The sequence below is a fragment of the Dunckerocampus dactyliophorus genome, chromosome 10 (genome assembly GCF_027744805.1).
Source record: "Dunckerocampus dactyliophorus isolate RoL2022-P2 chromosome 10, RoL_Ddac_1.1, whole genome shotgun sequence".
Lineage (NCBI taxonomy): Eukaryota > Metazoa > Chordata > Actinopteri > Syngnathiformes > Syngnathidae > Dunckerocampus > Dunckerocampus dactyliophorus.
Genome location: NC_072828.1, coordinates 19,787,930 through 19,812,049, shown reverse-complemented (window position 1 = coordinate 19,812,049; position 24,120 = coordinate 19,787,930). Strand labels below are relative to the sequence as shown.

The 24,120-nt window shown below is 40.1% G+C and overlaps 1 long non-coding RNA gene across 4 annotated transcripts in view; it reads right to left on the bottom strand.

The window, feature by feature from the left end:
- LOC129188398 (uncharacterized) overlaps positions 1–24,120 on the bottom strand; it is a 222,253-nt gene that overhangs the window by 68,849 nt on the left and 129,284 nt on the right. For all 4 annotated transcript variants that reach the window (XR_008572615.1, XR_008572616.1, XR_008572614.1 and 1 more), the window contains one exon: positions 33–329. This is a non-coding gene — a long non-coding RNA (uncharacterized LOC129188398). The remainder of the gene's footprint in view (positions 1–32; positions 330–24,120) is intronic.

The window sequence follows — 24,120 nt, the reverse complement described above, 5'->3', positions numbered from 1 at the left end:
AAACACACCGAAGGCTTCTCGCTTCAACTTACTGGCACTTTGGGAGTGTTGCGTCTTCCTCTCGTCGTGATTGGCAGAAAAAAAAGTTGCCTTTTCCGTCAACCACCGTCAAATCTTCTCCAGTAGTATACCGGCCACGAAGCCTCTGCATGTCCGCTGCAGAGCTCCGGTCGCCCGTCGTCACATGTCCAATTGAGCGGCACCCTCCGCATGTTTTACCCCGACAAGTCCGAAGGGTTTCGATCCGACCACCGGCGCGCTGTATCCGGCTTGCGTCATCGTGGAGCCCGTCGTCAGTGTGGAGCTTCAATGTCTGCTCTCCGCTCGCCCTGCAACAAGAAAAGCCGTTTATGGCGACGCACAATGTGAAAAGGGGCCGATTTAAAAAGGAGAAGAATGCAAGCAAGAACAACAAAAGTCAGTTATAGTAAAGTCTATGCCTCTCCTCTCCTATCTTCCACCCCCTAGCTTAGCCCACATAATGAGCAGGAAAAAGCTTTATATTTTGTTCACTGGGTATTCACAGATAATTTGAAGCCATTGTTTCTGCCACAGATGGTTCTTTTTAATACAATAACGGTGCTCTTTGTGAATAGCGAGCCCACAATAAAAATCTAAAGCGTCCTCCTGAATAACCATTTTGTTCTCCCTTGTATAGGCCGAACAAAAGCCGCAGTGAGGTAATGGCCTGCCTTATTGAAAGCTCCAGAAAGGGGATTTGATAAAGATTCTTTGCGCTCCTTTTTCCTTTTGCAGTACATGGCAATGTCAAAGAGAAAGTGACACTGCATGAAAAGAAAAAACATGTTGGAAAGTGCTGGTTGCCTGTTTTATTATTCTTCTTCTTCTTATTATTAATAGTAGTAGTAGTAGTGGTGTATTTTAATAAGTTAATGAATGCAAAAGTCAAAGGTGAGAGTTTGTATTCAGGCTGCAGCCAAGCACATCATGTGAAGGCGTCTCATAGATTTTACAATGGAGCTTAAATCCAGAATACATTATTCTACAAAGGTCTGCTGTGGATTTGATACAATTTCCAGTCAAGTTGCAATTGATAGAATTAAACAGTCAGGGTGCATACACTTGAAAGCTCCGGTTTTTAATCCGACCTATTTAACTTCAATCCCCTCATCACATATCGCATGCACTGTGAAATGTCACGGATGCTCGTATGCTAATGGGGGGGGGGACCATGAAACCCAACATAAGTTGCTGAGGTTGAGATGTGAGCCTGCAGGTATGCAGTCACGGACAAGCGACCTCAATCTGTCCACGGTTCATGTCATTTGTAATTAACTCATGGCTAATCAATAAAGCGTTTAACAGAAGCCACAATGGGCACACCGGGGATGATCCCAGACCAAACATATTGGATGTCACCAATCATCGCAAGGTGAGCACTCCCTGTCTATCAAAGGGGTCATGTGTGTGTGTGTGTGTGTGTGTGTGTGCAACCTTCCGCTGGTGAGGTGCTCAGTCACCATCCTCATCCATGACACCCCATTAATCGTGGTCAAAGACAATCAAAGTCAGTTAAATATATTAACGACTCACCCCCAATAATCTCAGCAAAACAAACAACAAACTTACACTTGTCATATTTGAGACATTTGCAAATGGGAACACAGTATAGTAGACACTTAACTGGTAAAACAGAAAAAAAACAGGTGGAATATGTCATCATAGATTTGCTCAAGGCCGATTATTATATACTAAATGCACAGTATATTTACGAGAGTTTGTTCAGTGATTTATTACAGCATAATATCTGAAGTGGAATGAAGAAATTTGCAAGAAATTGCAACAAACTCAACAGGACATAATCCACTCGAAGAATGAATGCTGCGGCTGAACTGAATTTGTGACAAAGCTCTTGGAAACTATAACACAGCAATGACCAGGATGGGTCGGTCACAAGACTCAAGGGCAGATTGGAAAAAGAGGAGAGAAAAGCAGCAGGATATAAGTGCTGCTGGAGATTTTAAGCCTCAGAGACAAACACAGTGGATGACACAGAGACAGGCCGAGAGGATCAGTGCTCTCGCTGTGAATAGGCTTAGTGGGGGAAGAAATAAGACTTTGACTTGGTATCTGATCAATCTGTGCTATATACTCTAAATTACAGACATGCCAGTCATATTAGAGAACTAGAGCAACTTTAATTATAAACCCATCCGCAGAGGATGTGCAATGTGATAGCCAGGCTGCTAGAAGAGCAACAGAAAGAGCCCAGTGGTGCCATGGGAGCTTTGACAAACTGGTAAAAGTTATGACTTTACAGTCAAGTTGACTGTAAGCACATTTAAACAGGCACAATCAAACAAAACAAAAGTTCAAAGGTGTCAAATGCACGAGGTCAGTTCATCTTTCGCTGCACTTATAACAGTGGAAGAAGATCATTTGTGGCTCTACATTCATTCATAATAGCAAAGAGCAAAAATGTGAAGACCACAGACACACTTAGCAGTACACACGTCTCTGTCCTGGCTGCTCAGTACAATATGAGAAATCACACTATGCCATTCAAACCATGACGGACTCCTGCAAGACTCCTGTCCCCAACTTGCCTGCACTCACACCGAGCGCGGGTTTTGGCCCGTTTGCTTGCGCTATCACTTAAACATCACTGTATTACTGCAATTTCCCTGACTTTGTGCATTATTTGGAGCAGTGGTGTCAAACTTGCAGGCTGTAGGCCATTTGCAGCCCACCGGGTCATATTTTGCAGCCTGCAACTTGACATAGTGTAAATGCAGCCCGTGAGGTCTGAGCTGGACAACTGGACTCACTTTGGCTTTATAGCGTGGACGAGGCAACGCTAGATAAGGACTTTGCAGTATGGACGAAGTGTCTGACAAAAATAGGACACACGGCGCCACAACAGACATGCACAACACCTCGGTCGTCACCATGCTCGCAGAGAAAACTGTGTATGTAAGAAAAAGAGTCTTATTTTGAATCATTATGTTTATTTTTATTGTACAGGACGATGGTTCTCATTAATCACAATTAATTAAATGACTTTGTTACTTTACATACACTCATACTGATACCTGTGCCTCTTAAGTCATCCTTTTTATTGTCATCAACAAGCTTCTGGCATAATTCTGGCTATTGGACCACTCTTCTTAGCAGAATTGGTCAAATTAATTTCAACTGGTTGGTTTCCTGACATACATGTAGACATAGACATAAAACATTGGTGGACCATGCTTAAAAGCCAGGCTTTTAAGCATGGTCCACCAATGTTTTGTACGGTTCAGGTCAAGACCATTCCAAAAACTAAATTTTAGCCTGCTTTACCCATTCTGAAACCAGTCCCGTTCGAACACCCATCTGTCGATTTGAAGTGCATTTGAAGAATTTGGAGGTAGTTCTCCTAATTTATGATTCCATCCACTCTGGACGGTGTACAGGTACCACTGACAGCTAAACAGCCCCAGAACATGATGCTACCACCTAAATGCTTGACAGCTGGTAGTGTTCTAGGGTTTGAAAACGTCACTTTCACTCTTCGAAATATGCCACTTGGTTTCAATCGGTGTCTTGTGTGAAAATAAAACTTTTGTCCTGCAGAAGACATCTGTCTTATCCTGCTGTGCATCTACAAATCTCCTTATCTCTTCTTTCCTACTGTTTTAACTTTTGGCTGATCCAAATATCCATTGAAAGTTAGAAATAATCGCTAGTACGATGGTATCTTAGTCAGATTGGATGTATATTTGTATAAAGATTCAGATTTGAGTCACAATGCGAGCTGCTCTTTATGCAAATGGCAGAAATGAAGTTGTATTTGAAATGACACTGAATATACGCTCATGAATATGCAGGGGCATAAATATTGACAATGAATATCGTGCAAAAGTTATTTGATTTCAGGGGTTCAATTCAGAAGTTTTCACTTGCTGATTAAAGCACTAACCAGTAGTTTACAATATTGAACTTTTTCACAATTTTTCACATTTGATGAGATACTGAATTTGTTTTTTCTTTCTTAGCTGTATCAAAACGATTAACAAATTAAAAAATACATTCTTGAAATATTAAACTCTATGTATAGTGTAGCTATATAATACAAATTTTACTTTTTAAATCGAACTACTGAAATAAATTAACTTTTGCACCTGTATGTGGTTGCAAGTGTTCAATGGAATTGGAATTTTGTATTTTGCTTGAATGTGAATGGTTGTTTGTCTATATGTGCCCTGTGATTGGCTGGCGACCAGTCCAGGGTGTACCCCGCCTGTCGCCCGAAGTGAGCTGGGATAGGCTCCAGCATGCTCCCGCGACGCTAATGAGGAGAAGCGGCATAGAAAATGGATGAATGGAAATATTGCCAGTGTAATTATACCAATAGAATATAGTTGGTATTCCTGTTAAACAAAATAGTGTGTTGAGAAGAATGTCGAACGTCGAAATGAAAAACTTCAACACTGCAAACACAAAAATACTGGTGGGGAAAATTAATTCCACACATAACAACATTTTCCAATGGGCCTGTCACAGCAAACATGGACTTAAAATTTGCACGACAGAAGTTGATCACCAGCACAGAAAGGATGATGGTCAGCAGTTCTCTCGTTGTTTGTTCAGGAACAGCAGACAGGAAGACACACACACACAAACAGTTGTTTGGATCTTTTATAAAGTACACATACCTGGAATCTCAACAAAGAATACCATATAAACAGATTAAACAAAACACTCCAAACACAAATATTTGATGACCTCTTGCCTTCGGTTCATGCAAAGGTCGCGTTTTACTTTATTTGGTTGTAACATCAGCCTGCTTATATGGTCGTATGTCAGGATGTCCTAAGGCGCCAGGCTAAGTTTGACTCTTTCCACGATCTACAGGGTAGGAGACAATATAGGAGAGCAGTTTCTTCAGGCCCACAGTCAGCAGTTCATTTGCATCTCAAAAAGAAGGGACATTCCTTTGAGAAGAACACTGTCCAAATTCTGGATCGGGAGTACCGCTGGTTTGAAAGCGGTGTGAAAGAAACCATTTACGTCAAACTCGAAAGGCCCTCTTGAAACAGAAGAGGAGGTTTGTGCAACAATGTGCTAAAATCTCTCCCCAAAGATTGTCTCAATCCACGAAAGGAGTGGCCACTAACGAGCTGTTTTGCCACCATGGCAGGTGGACGCCCCATTGTTATGCAGAATGGTTGTTCACCATCCACGCTGGGAAACAACCAAAACAACAACCTTATTGTGATCACCCACAGGGGACACACCCACCAGACACATAAATAGGGAGACTGAACACTTAAAAAATGTAGAACTGAAGAAGCCTTATTGATTAAAGGTGAAACGACTTCAACAAACAAGAGAGTTCAGTTGCCTTGGTTCAACCATTGTGGATTACCATTACCTGGACAACTTAACCTAAAACCTTTCAAATCAAATTTGATTAATCAAAAATGCAGCAGTGCATTTGGAAAGTGAACACACCCCTGTTATGATGCTAGTTTTTACATGTTTTTTTTCTAAAAACAAACTCTTAGAAAGTTAAATAATTAATTACAACCAACTACAATGATGGATTGTTGGTATCGCTAATGCCACCCATGTTGCCCTACATGACCACATAGTGGGGGTGTCACAAGATCTTGCAAGATTAAAACATGACAAGATTTCTCGTTCAGAAAAAAAATGTGTCGTGGGCACTCGGCCTGGGACAATAATAAATTAATTCATTAATCACACAATAAATGAAAATGAACTTGATAATTTTGCTGGCCTCAATATATTGCCATGTGCACGTGTGTCTGTTTTCCTCCTCTCTCGCCCTCTAAACGGGCAGGAAGGGAGTTCACTCACTCACACTCGCACGCGTTTGTTCCATAGAACAACGGCATGAACGGAGTGAGCCCTTTTGTCAGTCATACAGTCTCATTGTCTCAGTGGGTGGAGAGGAGTGCAGAAGAGTGTAATGCAGTAGAAATTAAAATAGTGGATTGCAATATATTATCATCATATTTTTCATTGTACTTTTCTTAAAAGTAATGTTAAAATCTCATCTTGTCTCGTGTATTATTTTGTCTTGTGAACTGAGTGTCTCGTGACACCACTACTACATAGTAACAAATTATAACTATCATACAATTATTTTAGGGGGAAAAACCAGATGAAAAGGATCAGATTAACTAAATACTGTATACCCCTTAGATCATTTTAACAGCAAAAAAAATATGATTGATAGCTAAGAATAATCAAAAGTGCCAGTGGCCATTAATTTCAAGTACTGTAGATTGAAGGGCATCAAGGAATTGGCTAATAAAGCAGATTTGGCCAGCAGTAGAAGGGGAAAAAGATCATCAGATCTCAGATCAGCAAGATGAAGACGTGACAGTCTTCTTTAAATTATAATTTTCCATGATTTGATTGATGGTGTTGCTTGATCCAGTCGCATCAGCGAGCAGTCGGGTTCAACGAACGACATCTGTCTTTGATGGATGCTTTGAGCAGCCTGTTACTGCAGCTGTACCACGCTTACCAGACAGAAAGTGCTATTTAAAGACATCAGTTTTTAACTCATACGTTAAAATATTTCAGCAAAGCCATTTTCCTGCTAAAAGTGTATTTGCTTTTCCACAACTTTAACTCTACCTGAACCTGGTCATGCACGTGAAGCATGAGCAATGGGGGAAGCACTTGTCCAAATGTCCTGTAATACCATTCATTTGTTGCTGCAGTCAATGCACACAGGTTTGGAGGATCCGCATCAAAATGTCTGCAATCTTGGTGAATCATACGAGAACAACACACACACGAGAGCTTTGAAGCCAGCAAAGCATTGCACAGATGGTCCTGGGTTAGGAACAAGTTGCGTTCCTGGAATGTGATGTGTTGAGTTTGAGTGTAAGTCAGATCTTCATCCTATGTCACTCACTCACTCACTGTACACAAAACACACGAAGGACATAGAACAAACAGTAACAAAGATTAGATGCAATAATTACATGGAAAAAGTAAGATAAAGAGAATAACTTTATAGTGGTGTGAAAAAGTGTTATATGTGAATAAGTAATTCCCCCCTCAATTTTGCCAGAAAACATCTTGATAATGATCCCTTTGGGAAAATACTGTGGTCTGATGAGACAAACCTTGAACCTTTTGGAAGGTGTGTGTCCCATTACATCAGGCAAAAACGTAACGGCGCATTTCAGGAAAAGAACATCATACTAACAGTAAAATATGGTGGTGGTAGTGTGATAGTCGGGGGCTGTTTTGCTGCTTCAGGACCTAGAAGACTTGCTGTGATAAATGGAACTATGAATTCTGCTGTCTACCAACAAATCCTGAAGGAGAATGTCCGGCCATCTGTTTGTGACATCAAGCTGAAACAAACTTGGGTTCTGGAGCAGGACAGTGATCCAAAACACACCAGCTTTGGAGACTGACTTTGGAGTGGCCTAGTTAAAGTCCTGAACTGAACCTATTGAGATGTTGTGGCATGACCTTAAAAAGATGGTTCATGCGCAAAAATCCAATGTGGCTGAATTACAACAGTTCTAATTTTTGATTAATTTATGGGACCATGTCCGTAACCACGAGACGTCGGAACTCGGAACGTCGTAAACCTCTATATTGAAGTAATCTAAACATTACAAGCATAAACTTATACGTGCGTTTTGATGATGAATGCTGAAGATGAAGTTTCACACACAATGAAATGGTTTTTAGACCAGATTTGTTCAAAGTCTGCCCTGGCGGCCATTTGCAGCCCGCAGTTGAGTTTAGCATATACTATACACAAAGTCTTCGCATCAGAAAAATCGCAAAGTATTTGCTTTGTCAGCTATAACACAAAGCTGAGTAAATATATTAACTACATAGCATATTATGACCTACATTGCATTGCTTGTAGGGTGTAATCAAGTAAACAAATGCTGAAGAATATCAAATAAAACTACCTCTGTGTAATTGTTTTTTTATTTTGAGGCCCTCGGTGGAAACGTTTGGACAATCCTGTTTTAGAACATCAACTTCATCATCAATATTTGATGTGATTATTCAAAGTCTGTGTCTGTTCTTGAGAAATAACAGCTTGGACTGAAATCCTGTTTTGTTGGGTTTGTTCAGCTGCCAACTACAAGTGTCTTTAACAGATATTATTACACAACCGTACATACTACATCATTAATGTACGGCAGGTCCCTGGAGAGAGACTGTTGTGTTTAGGTTTGTGTAGGACATTCACTTTTTAAAGCTACTTTACAGAGTTTATTCTGTTATGATGACACCCCAAAGCTTTGCATTGTGGTGCTACACAGCTTTGACAAAACTTTGACAAATGTTTCTGTTGCATAGCTGATGAAGAAATAGTAAGATTAAAGTGAATGTATGGCATTTAATATACAAAGTCTGCTTGCTGGTGTTGAAGTCGAATATTGGGAATTTGACACTACGCTTTACACATATTTTTTGTGCACATGACGTGAGGTTAACCACTGAGCACATAATCAACAGTTTTGATAGGCACTACTTAACAGGACCCATTACCCATTCATAGGAGTAAAAATAACAAAAGCAAACGAGATAAATAATTGATTTACCCTCTCATAATATTCCAACTTTGTCTTTTAATATTTTAACTTAAATGTTCTATATTTCAACATTATTCTTGCAGTAACATCTATATTTCTTTTTTTTTTTAGTCTGGCACTAATACTACTTTATAGCAGTGACTCCTGTGTTTACTGTTTAGAACAATCTAGTAAAAATGTGTTTCATGCACGTTACATACATTATCTGTGGAAACGACAGTGTTTTTCATTGCGATCAGTTGCATGTCCTTCCAGTTTATCCAAAACTGCATTCTTAATATTGTACATATAACTGGGTTGATCATTTCAGTATTATTTTAGTGTTAGTAATAGTCTTCGTAGAGTTTTTGTAATTTTTCTCTGTAGGTCAGAGTAAGCGTATCTTGACGCATGTAACAACATCCCTGTGCTCTGCCCTTCACAAATAGGTGTGACATACTTTACAATGTGTGTTGTGTTGAGTGTTTACAATCAAACAACAATGGTAAAAGTTCACTTATAAAAAGGCCGTTTTCCTGTAAACAGGTGGAGTTTTTCTGCATTTCTTAACATTTTAAAACAGTCTCATTTAAGCAGCCACTGAGGCATACAGTACAATACAATAGAAGTGTGAAAGGGCAGTTGTGCACGTATTGACAATAATATAGAAAATAAGACTACAAACAACAGCGATGCAGGAGAACCCTATCTCTTTCGCGCTCTGACAGCGGAGCTTCCGACCCGCACTGGAGCCCACTAGCAGTAAAGCTCATGGCTCAGCACACAAATTCCAGCTATTATGACACATGTATACATCCCAGATGCTTCTCACTCCATCACACACTCGTGTCTCTCTCTCTCGACCACTCCTGGTTTTGTTTACAGGCCAATTTGAATGTGAATGAATCTCTCTCGGATGTTTCTAGAAAGCGGTCTAATCCATGCAGGCTGCTGTGAGGCCCTGGCCCTTTGTTTGGGATTACTGCAGCTTAGCGCAGGCTAACAATGAGGAGATGAGCAGCTCACCTCATTGCCGCTAATGAAGTGTGGAGCGTTATTTCGCCGCTAGCTGGCTGCTACCGAACCGAAGTGATACCTTCACACACACCTGCACACACACACACACAAACTGGTAGTGAACCTTTTATTTCTCATGCTGACTCAACCATTTGACCTCAAATTTCCTTTTATTTGGTATTTGAAACACAAATTTAATCCTGACTTTAAAATTTTCTTGCTTTCTTTCAAATGAAAATTGAGAAACCTTTTTTTTTTATTGAACACTCATTTCCTTTTTGTTTATATGAACAAAATAGTCGCTTCAATGTTTGCACTGCTTTGTAAGCAAGCGGTAAAATGTATAAGCCAAGGTCACTGGAGTAAAGAAGGCACTGAGGCAACAGGAGGACCAGGAAGATTTGGGCTTGGCAGGAACATGCAGATAGCGGTCGTCCGCACTGAGAGTATGTTGGCTTGTCTTCTGACAAAGAGCCTGGCATTTTACTAGAAGGGATGGAGGGGAAGACAAACCGCAATCACTTTATTTACAATTTTCACATTTGGAACTAAACTGTGTGTGTGCATGTGTGTGCACACGTGCGTGCGCGCACATGTGTGTGTGTGTGTGTGCGTCAAAACTTTCCTACAATGCGTAACCTTCTACATGCTAGACTTCTTCATGCGCTTCCACTTCCTCCTTGCTGTCGAGTGTGTTTTTTTTACATGCAAAAGATCCATGCCGAGCTCTTATCAAATGAATTTCTGCCACCTTGTGGCTGTTTTTATGGCTTAAAACTGCTCTAAACGTGACATCTGCTAGTGTGCAGTTGAGTGATCACCTCTTTTTGCCTCTCGTACAAAAACACTTAAAAGACATATAAATAGGTCTTTGGGATCGGGTGTTAGGAGTTAATATACAGTTTTAGGTGCCACCTAAAGTGGTTGTCATGTGACAGTCATGTGACAATCACAGGATATGGCTTCCCAAAATCAGCAGTGTGCCAACGTGTGAAGGAGCTAGCTAACTCCCAAAAGCTAAATTTTTGCTACTGAAAGGTCATTTTAAATCCTTTTAACAATACTTTTGCTTTAATAGGGTGTGAAATATTACAGTTAAATTGTTCTTACTGTATTTTATGAATTACTTTACGAGGTATGAAAATATTGCTGTGCTGTAGTGACAGTCAATGGGCTTTTGGCCTTTACTAGGGAAAGCCTGACATTTGTAACAAAGCAAAAATCTTAATTGCTGGGTTGCAACGACGTGACCTAGACGCAGTTTGCTTCATTTCGTGTTTGAATGGGGGTCAAACATTTCAATATGGCCACATACTTGTACACGCTCGGTATCTTTGTACATTGTTTGGCAGATTAAAGCAAATGACAGTGCATGGGGTTGAAGTTATTTGTGCCAATTGTGCGAGTGTGCATGGTATGTTGCATAAATACATGAAATAGTTGAAAACAAGGTGATCACACAGCGGTGGGGCGCAGACCACGTCAGACATAATGAATGTAGCAGACGAAAATAGCACTTCTTACATGTCTACCTGCGTTCTATGTGCCCTTCATCGTTTCGCTGCGCTGCCTTTCCATCGGGGGCAGTGTATTAACATTAATAATAAATAATTTGATGTAAACAATGCAATCACAATCCTTTTAAGTTGCTTCCCAGTAGCCCGCTGTTGACATGGGCCATATTTACTACGAGATTGCATCGCCAGTGTTAATGACAAGAGCAGTGTATTTATTACTTTGCATCACAGGCTTGATTTACAGCTAGTGCAGACTTTTCCTGTTGCTTTTCATTATTATTTCCTTGCAGTAGAGCAGGCTTTCTGATGGTATATTTATCATCTTCATTGAATAATTGGGCACTTATGCAGTCGAGCATTTAGATAAATTGGTATGAGGAAAGGACAAATCTAAAGTTTTTTTGTTGTGAAGCAATTTTTTCTGCATTTCCCATTTTTATGACAATTTTAGAGTTCCAACAATATTTCAACTTCGGTTTTAGTATAAATTTTGCTTGTTGTGGGTCACTGTAAATTGAAACGGGTTTCCATATAATTCAAAGTACATTTGTGGTACAAAGCACAAAGAACAGTCAAGTTCATTTCTTTTAAAATAAGAAACGTCACAGTGTAACATATCTAACATTGCAGGCCTTTGACATTAAGTAGTATTAGTATTTCAGGAAATAACATCACAAATGTGTTTTTTGTGGTATATCCCCCATTATTTTCCCATAAGAAGAAATGAGTCTAAGTTTTTAAAATCATCTTAAAATCAGTTTTTGTTTCCATCCATCCATCCATCTTCTATGCCGCTTATCCCCACTAGGGTGGCGGATATGCTGGAGCCTATCCCAGCTGACTTCGGGCGAGGGCGAGGCGGGGTACACCTTGGACTGGTCTCTGTTTTTGTTTCTTTACGCTATTTTGACAAAAGAATTCCTGTTCACATGCTTGTCCTCCCAGTGTTCCTAGTGTTAGGACGGAAATGAAAATCATTCAGTACATTTTTGAAAGTTTTGAGACACATTCCCTAAATTTAGCATTTTTAGTCCTCGTTACTTGGTTGATTTAAACAACATTGTCTTTCTTTTTAGTTGGATACGGTTTTGTGTAAAATGACGCCTTACGGTATACTTTTCCCTTTTTGTAAGTCAGATGCAAACTGTTTCCTGACTTATCTGGTGGTCCATTCAACAGACATGTTTTCATTGTGCATTGTTGTATGCATAACCCGAAATTAAGAACGTGTCCCCAAACATAAATCCACTGCTGCGGTAAAGAGAAGAAGGGGGCTGCCAGGAGTGGAGAGTGTGATCTTCATCCAGGTGTGTGGATCAGCATGGCAAGATCACACCTCTGTGGTCATCTTGGCAGGTTAGCAAGGGAATGGCTCAGTGTTTGTAGCAGAATACTTACCAAGACATTCCCTTGGCCTTTCCTTACATACACAAACACATCTGTAACATTGTCTTCCTTCTTACTTTTCAAAAAATAAGGACACTTTCCCGTATAAGAAACATACCGTACGTACACAACATTCTGTATGTCTTCACGATCAAATACCCAATATCATAAATGCTAATAAAGGTCGGTTTATATCATATTTTGCTCAGCATATTTAGCATGAGAGTGGTCAAATACGACACCTGTTAGTATGACTCAGTGCACTACAGACTGCAATTGCAGTGGAACCTTGGTTAGCGCCATTAATCTGTTCCAGAAGGTCCTACAAAACCCGAATCGCATAATAAATAATACAAACCGACTGAAAAATGTTAACCCAAAACAAGAACAATTGTAGTTTTACATGCAGAAAACATAAAATACATGGGATAAATGAACATTTCACATTACTTTTACCTTAATTGAAGACCTTTATTGACAAAAAAGGCGAGGACGAGCAGCGACGGAGGAGGAAAAGAGAGAGCCACACTAGTGAACGAATCGGCTCTTTGAAATGAACGACAGGATTCAGCTCGCGTCGTTGGGAGCCAACTGGGAGCCGATTCGTTTTTTCCTCATCTTTTTTTGGTCGGTTAAAGGCGAATGTCATTGGTCAAGATGCGTGGCGGCGTCTCTGTGTCCACACTGAGCAGGGGAAGAGGCGGGGTTAAACACGCTATGGTGCGCTTAGAGCCGATTCATTCGTGAGAAATTTGCATGAAGATATTTGGCCTATTTTGACCTAATTTGCCTATTTAGGTGGGTCTTTGTTTTTGTTTTTATAATATAACATTAAATTCTAATATATTTTTGTAGCTATTCATTGAGGTTTAAATAAGTCAATTTAAATAAAAAACTTTTGATATCATGTATTTTTTTATGTTAGTAATTCATTTTACACAATACACATAATTTAGTAATAAATTAATTTAAGACAACAAAAAAATCAGAGAAGCCACTTGGGAGCCGAAAGAGACAACTCTTTTTAGTGAGCCGACCCAAAAGAACCGAAATTTCCATCACTACTGCAAGTGCCTCCTGAATGACATGTTTATGTATTTTTTTGTCAGGTTAGCGGGAACAATGTTGTCACACTTACATTAACGACATTACAAAGGTTGTAGAAAGTCATAGTCTGCAATAAATATTTCCGCAACATGATAGTATTGGTGACATGCTGACAAACTGCAAGTGGCAGGCGCCGTCAGCCAACGATAGGTGGCGCTTGCGCACTAAGCTGAGAAACCATGCTCACGGTGGCCTCATCTTAGGTTTCGTCCCTGTATTTGATCAGGAAATGTGCAAATTCAACGATTTTCACTTAAGAAAACGTTAAACGATTGGAATCGTACGGAAAACATTTACAGGTATAATACAGTTGAATGGAGAAATATCAATACTTATTTCATGTTATTGTTTTTTTCTGTATTTTTCATCATGGCACCTGCCTCCCATGCCACTGACTCAGGCAACGCATTACACAAGACGAGCCCCATATTGTACATCCGAAACGGTGTATGTGAGCAGGGGCAAAAGTTTTGTGTACATTTTCAACTCGAATCGAAAGATATGCTAACCGAGACGTACGCTGACCGAGGTTCAACTTAATAATAACCCGTAATATAACCCGATTCCAACCATTATGAGCATTGCCATTTTTGTAAGGGCAGAGTTTTTCTTGGTATTAGGGCACATTCACACTTGACTCTGGTAATGTGGTCCAGACACAAAGGTTTCAAAACATACTTTGTGCACACTTCAGAGCAGTGAGTTTAGTATTCACACTTGTCGTCTTAGCAAAGCATGTGCGTGAAGTCCCGTCTCAGTTGGATGGCGGCTGATGTGTCCATGATGTGATGTAACTCATGCTTCCAAAACAACATAACGTCTTCCGGGTTACAGTACATTCGATCGTAGGACTTTTGTTTCTGTGGTGGAATTTTACCAGATGAGATGTAACAAAGATATATATTATATAAATACATCAAAAAGGTTCTGATTTCCTTTTTTTACTGAATCGGGACTCATTGGTACTCGTCTTCGTTAACTCCTTCACTCACACTGCAGCCGCTAGCTGAATTAAAAAAGGAAACCAGGTAGTATTCTGGGGTGGAATTAAATGCAGGACAGGTCTGTGTTTCTGTGCATGCGCTCTGTGACGGGTGACTCAAGTGAATCAAGTACCCGAAGTACCCCAACTCATAAGAACTCCAGTCAGTAAAAGAGATCAAGTTTCCCATGACTTGTATGTACGCTTCTGGGCTTACATTAAACTGCTATTTTTTTTTAGGATTTTCACTCAGCTTTCTGTTTCTTTCCGTCACATTTGGTGACATTACAGTATGTCTGTTGTGTTGGTGTGGCTGGCGTTCACACTTGCACTCAAGTGTCTCGGTCCGATTGTTTAGTCCGACCAAGGGTTCAGTAGATTACAACTACACTTGACCAAACGAAAAGTACTATCAGAGCAAATGTTCATTTTAACCAGACCAGACATAATTGTGAACGCACCCAGAGGAGGTGACTTGAGATGGGGACGTCTAGGCTGCCGCTGCTACCCGGATACAGATACGCGGAATAAAATGATAGACGGCTGTAGGATTTTTCATACAGCACTTGCATCAGATTTAATTAGAATGTGGAGGTGTGCTGAATGTGCTCTGCAAGTAGGTATTGAGTGTGTATTGACATGCTTCCAAAATTACAGTTAAAAACATTATTCACAGCTCCCCTCATTTTGCCTTTGCATCCACATGCAAAGTGCCAGCTTGTTTACTGTCACAGTCTGGTGTCAAGTGTACTGCAGGCCAGGCGGCTCGAGAAACATGGGCTCCCTGCGTACACGTCAATATTTGAGGGAAGAATTCCTTTCAAGGACTCACCATGATTGGGGTGGCAGGAATGCACATGCTTTTGGGGCTGGTAAAATAGGTCATTACATTTACAAAAATGTAATTCTTCAAATAAACATCTTACTATGGCATTTTATTTGATGAGCTATGTCACTGCTATAAAATACCAACATATAGTCACCAGCAGGAAAAAAAGAGGTTCATATCGGTATCGTTTCTTTTGCCGATAATGATACCGGGACTCGAGTGATGACGTGCTCTCAGAGGTGTCGAATACTAGCCACGATTTGTTTCGGAGGAGACTGATTCAACCATCAACCTTGCAGTCGAATTGGATGAAAATGTTATGTGATCAAGGTTGAACCATTCTGACTATAAGAGGGTGCCCACCCGGATGCTGCTGGGCAGACATTTTTATATAGAATGTCTTTGTTGTTTTTATACTAAATCAGCCTGATTTGTGTTCATAAAAAATTGAAAATGATGTGTGGATTTAACTTTAAACAGAAGACCTACAGTATACTTATTCCGCATTAATAAAATCGCCGGCTGCAGTTGCACAATCCAAAAGAGCTGAGGTGAGCACTAGGAAGACTGTGAACATCAACGGACTTATTGGCTCATAATGGCTACTAAAAAAATCATCCAAAGTGTGTAAGTATGTTGAAAAGTTGAAAGATGACCCCCAGAAAGTAAAGTGCAACTTGTGTCCGCAGCTTCTTACATGTCAATCATTTAAAAAAGAGTAAGGCCGTTACACCAATTTCATTTTATATCCCTGGATTTCAATCCAATAAATTAGGCTGCCGACTGAGAGTTTTGGCAAGTTGTTGTTTTTCAAGCCACATGTTGTTCCTATTGTATGTGCACTTCTCTGATGTGTGATATGCTCACTTGCCAAAAGTCACCATGTTTCGATTTTGTTCACCTTCATTTGTGTGTCACTAAATAAATAAATAAAGGTACTGTTGTTGCACACCTACCATGTTTATTTGTTTGTCTTTGAGATGAGAAAAGTCGCAAATTCCATCTGTTTATTTAGCTGTGCTCTAAACTAAATTCAACCAGTGTGACTGTGAAATAAAGACCTGTAGAGTGGACAGCGCAGGTGAGGTTTCCTAGATGGCTATTTTTTTTTCTAAGAGAATCAGGTATGAATTAATTATGGATATAAACAAAGACATAAACAAAAATGAATGGCAAATGCATTCACATCTTATTTGAATAAAGTGCAACCATCACTTCGGGTTGAATTAACAGGACGTTAACCTTTTCTGCTCGTACGTTACCTTGAGCTGCTGATGCAAGAGGTGCTGGATGGTCAGCATTGCGTGAAATCCCATGGCGCCTTAGTAGGTGGTTGGAGAGATTTGTTGTGTTGCCGTGTTATTTTACTTGACCTTTACATATTCTACAAACAGCGAGCGGCTTATTTAGAACATCTCCCTCTTTGCAAAAGCCATAGTGTTTCCACACACTGGACTGCAATAGTAGCTTCATTATTTCTTGCTTGCCGGCTTGTCCTCTGCCAGCCTCCATGCTTTTGTTGTCTGCTAGCATGTGAGGATGACACCACAGACAGGCAGATGGAATCGAGTAACGTTTAACATCTTTATCATTAAAAGTGCTAAAAAAAAACCACACATCCGCATAAAGCCTGCCGCGCTTAAATCCAATCCTGGCATCGATGCAATCGATTGATTACTTTTTAAACTATGTTAGATCGACATATGTCATCCAGAATGGCAACTTGCCGAACACAGATCGATGTAGTTTGGTCATAGGAATATAACTCGATACATCGATGCAGTAGATGAATCATTACACCCCTAGTAAATATGCAATTTGCTATGACTATAAAGTGCTGCGAGGAGGGGGTAAGGTTCTTAATAGTCTAACATGTTGCATTCACGCTGCGTTCATGCAGCTAAGTAAAAAGCAACCAGCAGTGACATTTGAAATTTATATTTTTACTGATTGTATTAGTCCAGAGTTTCAAATATTGCACTTGGCTTTGTTCTTATATGGATGTTTGTGCCACATACAAATGTGCAGCTTTCCAAATTGTATAGTTATCAGCATTATTTATATTTTAAAGACTACTGTTACTTGTTGATATGTTACTTTAGTTGATAACTGGTCATGATTTTTTAATGACTACTTTGTTGAGACAAAACGTTTAAAATAAACATGGCGGCATAGAAAATGGATGGACGGATACACTGAATATTACAGTCTTACTTTGCACAAGTAGCGTTTTTTTTTGCGAAATGCGTCCATCGGCATCAGAGTAAAAGAATCATAATGTGTTCATTCATTGCACAATATGTGACCTAGACATTACACAATTGATTGAGCGAAGAACTTCTGCCTATACCGGTATTGATTGATATCGGTATCGATAATGAAGTGCTGGACAGTATCGGCTGCAGGTCAGTCTATTTACAGGTATTGAATCGCACAAACCCAAACCCAAAGTACTTCATCTGTAGGTGTAGTCAGCAGGACTACAGTGTGTCCAACAGACTGAAACCACAGCCATAAACTGAAGAAGCCATAAATGTTCAGTGTTTATCTTCAGGCTGAGAAACCTCACACCTTGCTGATAATGTGTGTGCATGTGTGTCTCAACACAGCAGATTCAAACAGTGCGGTCCGAGCGCGTCGTGACACTTTGCGAACAGAGACACACACATCTGTCTCCGTACTATTTAAACAGCATGTGTTGAATTTCGCAACAAGCTCATAAAGGATGTGGAGATGTGTTGGTGGCTACGGGAAAATAAATCAAGACTGTTTGCCTTACTCAGTGTGTCTCTGTGTGTAAAAGTTTAAGAATGCCAGAGAGCAAATGAAAGATTCAGGCATGCTATGGCTAAAATAATGGCTTAAAACATATATATACATTTGCTACATTGTAGTCTCAATTTTAATTTTAAAATCCTCTCTGATGTGTCTCATTAAAAAAGAATTGTCCCATCCATCCGTTTTCTATGCCGCTTCTCCTCATTAGGGTCGCGGTGGTATGCTGGAGCCTATCCCAGCTGACTTTGGGCGACAGGCTGGTCGCTTTGTGAAAAAATGTATGTGTTCTATGGTGCCTGCCTTAGGACAACAGATGAAATTGAGCTTTTGCAGCTAATTCTGGCATATTAACTGTGATGCTTTTGCTCATATGTTGATCAATATGTACTGTCCTAATCAAATGAATAATAAATACAAATATTCAAGTTTCATCAGTATAAAGTTTGTCACTTCTAAAACGTCTAAAAAATAAGCTGCTACTTCCTGGAATGAACAATCTGCAACGATCTGCAGTTTATTATTATTCTGCGACTTTCCTCGCATTTTGGGGGCCTTCCCATGCATGAAAACTCACCAAAAGTCTGCAAGCGCGGCAGGCCTGGTGAAAAATGAGATATTTCAGGGGTCTCAAACGCGAACCCCCAGAACTCACTCAGTAGTGGCCCCTGCAAATTTTGTAAAAATGAGCCCCCGCCACCAGTTTTACCAATTGTTACCAAATTTGGTTGAGACATCTGTCACGACAGGACGTACAAAAATGTTTGCAGACAAACAAGAAACCTGCCATTTTAGGCCAAAACCAGGGGTTGTACTTTGACGAGCTCCTCCAAAGACTTTGACCAAATGAGCCCAAACCAGGGTTCGGCAACCTTTACCATCAAAAGAGCCATTTTTCCCCCTCTTAAACTAGAGAAAAATAGCCTGGAGCCACAAACGGATGAATATAACACCCTGAAGCTATGCACTGGTAAAGTCCTGAATTAGTCACAGTGCCACCCAGTAGCAACCGGAAATGACAAACAAAATGTATTTACTTGCCTGAACCCTGTGTTGCGTGGTGGGGTGCGGGCCTGTTCAATGCTGCTCGCAGCTTTAATTTTATTGTATTTTCACAGCTGCCTTTACTCTTTCTATTTTTACTCCGCGAGCTGCGCCGCTATCATGACTGTCCAGTGTAGTGAATACAGTGCTGCTGCTACTGGAACCTTAATTTCCCTGAGGGCACATGCATATGCAAATTCCATGAAAATGCACTTGCCGGAAGCCGGGAAAAGCAACAGGTCTTACATTCTTGCTCGTGGGTTCCTCAGTCCAGCGAGAGATAACGTGTATTCATGAACACGTAATCTGCTGTTCCAGAGATTGTTTGCAATGGTTTTGCGGCTGCCTAGAGGGCGCTAACTTTGTGCTGCACGCTTTATAGTCGGCCCTCTTCCTGCTATGAACATGTAAGCTATGTCCCACGTAACACACACACACACACACACACACACACACACACACACACGTATTATTAGTATTAGTTATAACAGTTGTCAGCTAATGTTAGCGATTTGGCACAGTTTAGATACTAAGGTTAGCTATCATTAAATGTATGACCTTTCGCAACAACAGCATGACTGCAAATTGTTGATCACTTCCCTGAGGCTGCTTTTGTGTATGTGCGTACACGTTCATATGAAACAGCCGTGAGTGACGGCCATGAACGCCAGTCATCTTATTTGGGCCAAACAACAATTTGTATGCAATTTAACTTGTAGATGTGAAAATATAGACATGTTGCTGTTCAATATGTACTTTTAAAGCTGGTGGTGATGTTATATTTTTCATTCATCCGATCAAACAAAGAGCTTACCTGGTCCTCACGGAGTCATGCGTGCCACAATATGTCATTTTATGATGTTTTATGATAGTTCGGTGCGGCTTATATATGCACAAATCTGTTTTTCTCTGTCAATTTAGTGGGTGCGGCTTTGACACTGGTGCGACTTATACACCGGAAATTACGGTAATTGTCATGGCATTGTGTCGCGGAAAAACACACCGAAGTCTTTATTTACATTTTACATACATGATGATGAAGGGTATACAATTGATGACTAGTTGTCATGTTAGTTTGCACGGGCGTAGTGTTTCTTTACTATCAACAGCTACTGGCCAAAAGGGCAAAACGTCTTCCCTTAGTGGACATAAGTAAACGTTTGTGTGTGTGTGAGAGCAGCAAACTGTTTAGCCTACTGTAGTTAACATCTGCTCCCTTTAGTGCTGCCATGTTACTCTGTGATATGCACACATGTCTAATAGAATTGAGTGATCATACAATGCCACGGTTAATCAAGCAACATGTCAACGCACCAAATAGGCTAAGACATCACCACAGCTGAGATCCTGGAGTCAACGGCTTCAAACCTATGTCAAACATCTACAGTAGTCTCAAAATCCAATCTTTTAAAAGTGCTAAACTTATTAACTGTGAAAAATACATGGCTTCAATAATGTTCACGTGAGCAGTCCGAAACACCAAATATTTCTAGGTTCCTGAGCCCAAACAATGGCAGCATCTGCTGCCAGGCCAATTCTGTAATGGACAGCCTCTCTCTCTCTCACTCTATGAGCTGTGAGCCTTGTTCGCCCGGCCAGTCACTAATGTAAATGAAAAGCAGTGGGACGGAGAGTTGCTAATGTGTGGGCAGGAACAAAGCCAGGGTCTCAGTGTATTGTATCAACTCTGTGACACATATCCCAACATCTCTCTTACGCGCACGCATGCACGCACACTCTCTCTCACACACACACACACACACACACACACGCACGCTCTCCTTTTGTCTTTATTGACATCTCCTCAAAATCAATAAAAATGATCTTGGAGTCCATCCCCATTTGGCAGCATCATCTTGAAAGTAGCTTCTCCAGAATATAGCAGCCATACTGTACAATGGTCCAGCCGAGCGCATGTAATTTACCATTGATTTCCCCCCACTCCTGCCTCCTCAGCCTCTAAGTCACTGCACACAACACAAAAAAAATCTAACTTCATCACATTCGCCGTTAATGCACATGCACAATAACCCTATTTTCTCTTGCCCTCTGGTAATTTCACTCTTTCTTTATGTTTTATGCTTTCTTTCTATAACATCTTTTTCTTCTCCTTGCTTCATGCTTTGGCCTTTTTCTTGAAATCTCTTCACAGGTCACTGTTCTTTCACTGTAATGGACCACTTCTGCAAATGTGTTCTCAACATTTTTTGTCCACTTTTCTCCCTCTAAAATGAAGATATTTCATATTCCGAAGGTGCTTTCTCTGAACCAAAATATGCAATATCAGATTTAATTTGATTTGAATCGTAAGTCAGCCCCAACTTGAATAATTAAACTTTCGAACAACAATATGCTAAGACTAAATATTGTATCTGCTTGACCATTCTATTACATTTAAACCCCGAAACTAAACAAAAATAGTGCAAATTTGTATCTTCTAAATTTGGTTTGTGTATATAAATATTTGGTACTGAGACTCTTGCTACCTGACAATCTATTAATTCTCCTAATGAATACAAAATCAAATTCTAACAACTTTATTGAACAAAATCTGAAAATGAAATCTTGTCAGCTGGAAATGAACTGAAAAGTTGATTATTAAAACCAGTTGCTCATGAACTGCTATTATGTGTCAATATATTTTCTTTTCTTTTATTTCATTGTTTTGCTCATGCAGAATCCAACTCTATCGAGTAATAAACACGTGGTTTGTTTAGCGAAAATCTACTTATAACATGTACAAGGCTAAAAATGGTGAAATTTCCCTAAAAGAAGATTAAAGGTGACATCACAGAAAAACAATGATGGGGAGAAAATATCCCTGCAAGATCACTTCCTGATTTCTCCAGGAGGATCTTGGAATATCAGTACAACTCTATTATAGACTCCCAAATTAACAGTAAGAATGTGCCACTTATTATCCGCATGCTCTCTGTGTGTCACAGCGAGCACCTGCACACACAACACACCTCCATGCTACTGTAAATTGGTAAACGCCACTAGACATTAAAGCCGCTAAAATCACTTTATAATCAGGCTTTAAGGATAGACAAAAAGCCTTTAAGGCATCATCATTGTCAGATCCTCAGTAAATACTGTATAACATATTACTTTTTGACAATCTACTCAGATGTGCGAGAGATGACAACTAGAACGTCTAGGTCAGGGGTCTCAAACTTGTGGCCCGCCAAGCCACATTTTGCGGCCCGCGACTTGACAGGAAAGACTACTGTAAATGCGGCCCGCAAGGTCTAAGTCAGGGGTCTCAAACTGGTGGCCCGTGGGCCATTCGCGGCCCGCCGAGTCACATTTTGCGGCCCGCCACTTGTCTTAAAAAATGACTGTAATACGGCCTGCGACAAGCCAATACTACTCGTAGGATGCACACATAAGCCTACACTGAACTAAGAGTGAGTGAGTCACTTAAAAAATGTGGTAAAAAAATTCCACCCATTTTCTATACCTTGTCTTCATTGGGGTCACAGGTAAGCTGGAGCCTATCCCAGCTGAATGCAGCAAAATAAAAACTGTGAAATGATTTATTTATTTATTTGAATCCCCCTATTACTGTATCAAGATATTATTGTGATTGTGAGCCATGTATCGCGTGTCGTATCGTGAGGTACCCCGAGATTCCCAGACCTGCTCCCAATACTTGATGCGGCCTAGCCTCACTCAGACTCTACCTCCAGCGGTCCCCAGGGTAAATTGTGTTTGAGACCCCTGGTCTAGGTGTACAACTGGTAATGACTGTAGATGACCTCAAAGACGCTCAGACTTTGCACAGACAGCCTTTTTCTTTTAGAGCCGTCAAAGAGTGGAATAACCTTCCAGACAGTCTGAAACTTTTCTGACCTGAACGATTTTTCTTGAAACATGACGAAAGTACGACTGACAAACCAGCAGTGTCAACATAAATTATGTCTATATGGTCATTTACTAAATAAAGTGAGTCAAATTGACTGAGATGTTGTGTGAATAGTTGGAAATAGGTACATGGTTGGATGTTGAGTGTATTTTATTGATTTTATTGATATTGATTGTATTTGATCGTTTCAACCTACCTGCCCAGGGACTGCAGATGAAAAATAGCTTGAGCTAAATCTCTTCTTTTTGTGAATATGAATGTGTTTGCACATTGTCCCTGTTAAATAAATAATAAGCTAAACACAACTATACTCGTGTGGGTGGAAGTTGTTTTTTTTTTAACACCGTAGTGTGGGAAATGTGTGTTGTGTGTTTTGTGCCGTCTGTGTTGTTGATATTCGCACAGAGCACAGAGACAGTGGCGCTCCGCAGCAACATGCCAGCACAAAAACAGAATGTGGAAATTACAAGGGCCTGTGATTCTAGTTTGTTGTCAAATTATTAGGAAGGGACAACTGGCTTGATGTGTGAGGATTACTAGGATACGCTGTGATGTTTGAACAAGTAATATCTTATCAATGTATTTACTTGCCATTTCTGTTCGGCTAGAGCAGATTTTTGCCCTGTCCCTCTGTTGTCTACTACTTTTAAAGGTAAAGAAGCATTGTAATAATGAAACCCATTTCGGATTATTGGTAGAATTGCAATTTTCTAGTGACATAAGAAGTTTTCTTGTCAGATAGGGCTGTACACAAGTTCCAAATCCCATGTAGTGGCGTTGTTTCATAGGAAGATGAAAACAAATGATGAAACCATATTTGTTTTGAAGAAGGGAGGGAGGTGTAATGGTAATGCTTTCGTTACATGTCGAACATGTACATTACATGTTAACACTTGCACATGTCTGAAAAGGAGTAGAAAGAAGCAGAATAAATTACTGATCATTTCTTCAATTTCTGTGTTTAGCTCCCATTTTTTTTAATAGTAAAAGAAAAGGATAAAGAAGTTTAATAGTAAAGTTAATGAAGTTTGCGGATAGGTTATTTGGTAACAAAATAAATG